General features: G+C 32.5%; 1 long non-coding RNA gene across 2 annotated transcripts in view; it reads left to right on the forward strand.

The window, feature by feature from the left end:
• The window catches only part of LOC136795262 (uncharacterized), a 605,676-nt gene that overhangs the window by 544,966 nt on the left and 57,627 nt on the right, over positions 1–3,083 (forward strand). The window lies entirely within an intron of this gene.

The raw sequence follows: 3,083 nt of genomic DNA on the forward strand, positions 1-3,083 counted from the left end.
TATATAATTTTTTTTTTTTATACAATTGTATTATTATCATCTGGGCCGCCCGTAGCTCAGTGGTTGAGACACCGTCTTACCAATCTGTTGTCTATTGGCGGTGCCGGTTCCAATCCGGCCTGGAGCGTCAACTTTTTGAGTGGCGATCCCACAAAATGAAAAACTTAGACCCCCAATTATGGTTAGGCAGTATAGGACTCCAATGGAAGTCTTGGCCAAAAAAAATTATCATCTGTCATATTGATTCAGACATTAATAATAGACCTGAGAGAAATCATTTACACTATATTTACAGATATGTGTAAATTAGATTATTAGTAAAAAAAATAATGAATCAAAATTAAACTTAAATAATATCTTAAGCACATTCATTCGTATTTGTGAAATTCACAATCAGCTAGGGAAACCCCCGAACCTATTTTGTCTCCCAATTGCAGAACTCCGAAAGTTCCTAAGACTCACCTCTTAGCCGCAACATTGGTAAAATGGCGATGACAATAAAATGTCTTTAATCTTATAATACAGTTGTTTTAAAAATACCTCTTTCCATTGAAAATTGGAAATTATACCGAAGAGAAACTGGAATTGATTACTAAGTCGACATTACTATTAATTAAGCTTAGCTACATCTAGTTCAAAAAGAATGTTTTCAGGATCGTAAAAGTTTTTTCTTCAAAAATTTCTTTTTGGGGTTGCTGGATCTGAATTTTAGTTTGTTTTTTTCAAGTTGCCACTGTGGGTTCCCAGACTAGGATATAACTACAAATATTAAGAATTTTGTAGGAAATGTTATGATGTACTGAAATTTTCTGTATAAGTTTTGTAGTTATTAGTGAAGAAAAAGAATATAATTTTTTTTTGTTGCGGGCCAGCGACTGGCAAGGTGGAAAATCTGAAATTCGAATATAGAATTACAAGAAACAAATAAAATTGTTGAGGAAGAAACTTATATTATTTTTTTCTCCTGAAAAATTGTTGTTAATTGGACAACTCCTATATCATTCACCTAAAATGGCCTTCTAAATTCCAGTTCCTTACTTAAAAACTTATAAAAGAAGGTTGCCTCAATTCACAATGAACAGCTACGACCAATGAAGAATCAGGAGTACATAACTTTGTACGGAAATACTGTTTTGTGAAAGACAGTTATTTGACGAGAGTGATTTGTTCAAGATCACACTCAACCACCACGTTTTCTCCAATTCAGGGAACCAACTTTATAGAGGCTGGGTCGGCCCAAGGAGGGCACCCAAACCCACATGGTTTACTCACGGCTACAGCAATAGAATAAAATAATTTTCTGCAACAGACGGATTCAAACCCAGATCCTTTTCATATTTTTCCGTATCCTCCTTATTATTATATTAATGTTTTTTTTTTTTTGTATACCTCAAATTTCACATCTGTTGTAACCGTATTTTAGCCCTGACGAAGACTTTCAGTATGGGCTGAAACATCGGAAATCAATGAATAGTTGGAAACTATTTTTCTCTTTTTGACCGCAAACCATATAGTCTTCATAAGATAAAATCATTTCTTTGATTTTTGAAATTTATGTACCTTATGTGTATAGCCGATCCTAAGCTATTTTTGTGGGACTATAATGTTGACCTCCAAGAAATAATTTCAGTACAGCGGAGCTTATCTAGAAATTTTAGGAATTCTTATCTCAATATCTAAAAGAATAAAGAAGAAGGATGGAAGGGGGCCCGATAAAGGCATATTTGGAGAATTTTCGCTTACCGGTAGAAAGGTAGGGATAAAAACAGCCCCTTAAAACCCAAAGCCCCTGGACATTAAAGGAAGGGACTTTCTTCTTGACTTTAAGGATACCTGATGAAGAAACTCTGGTCTTTGGTGAGGGACCAGATGAATACTAAGGCAGACGACTCCACCATCTGCTTTTGATGAACTGTTACTTCTTACTTCTGTTCCAGGCTGAGTCAACTTATTCACAGATTAGGATTTTGGACCGACTTATATGAATACAACTTAGGATCATAAGTAACCTCTTCTAAAATGTATTACGAATTACTTAATAATCATCTATTGACACAAAACTATTAGGTTTGAACTAATATAATTATTAATCACACGGGGCTAGTGTTATAATACTCATTTATGTTTAATTTAGTATTCTAATTATTTATGTTTCTAATTATTGTATTCAGTTCTAGTACTCTAATTATTGTCTTTAAAATAAAATAACTTACCCCATAATATCTAGTTACTCAGATTTGCTTCAAATAAGATTTTGACTATTTAATTTAATGAGATATTTCAGTTTAGGAATCATAATTTTAAATATGTGAAATCAATTTAAGCAAAGATCGAATATCTTTATATACACAATTACATTTAAAAAGACAAAATACATTGTTTTAAACAAATACTTATTATCAATATATTGGTTCCAAATATACTTCATATTGCAATAATGTAAAAAAAAAATAATCGTATCACAATCAAATATAAAATTGATTAATTTACCATCTCTTTATAGGGAAAAATAAAACATTAAATAATATCTAGTAATCATTTTATATTAATTTTTAAAGAAATTTCAAAAATCAAAGAAATGATTTTATCTTATGATGACTATATGGTTTGTGGTCAAGAAGAGAAAAATAGTTTCCAACTATTCATTGATTGCCGACGTTTCAGCCCATACTGAAAGTCTTCGTCAGGGCTAAAATACGGTTACAACAGATGTGAAATTTGAGGTATACAAGCAATAAAAAACATTAATATAATAATAAGGAGGATACAGAAAAATATGAAAAGGATCTGGGTTTGAATCCGTCTGTTGCAGAAAATTATTTTATTATATTACTGTAGTGTACTGTACTGCGTGGACAAGGGGTGTTACGGTTGTCATGGTGAAATAAAAACACTGGCGATATCTGCGTAGACAAGGGGTGTTACGGTTGTCATGGTGAAAACAAAACACGAGCGATATGTTTTAGACGAGTGGGTTTTGTTTTTGGTGAAGGCGACAGTTTTGATTTTGGAACACGTATGTTCAGACGAGTGGGTTTTGGTTTTGTGAAGGTGACAGTTTTGATTTTGGAACACGTATGTTC

This window comes from Halyomorpha halys, unplaced genomic scaffold (genome assembly GCF_000696795.3).
Source record: "Halyomorpha halys isolate HHAL.00 unplaced genomic scaffold, Hhal_1.1 Scaffold167.1, whole genome shotgun sequence".
Classification (NCBI taxonomy): Eukaryota; Metazoa; Arthropoda; class Insecta; order Hemiptera; family Pentatomidae; genus Halyomorpha; species Halyomorpha halys.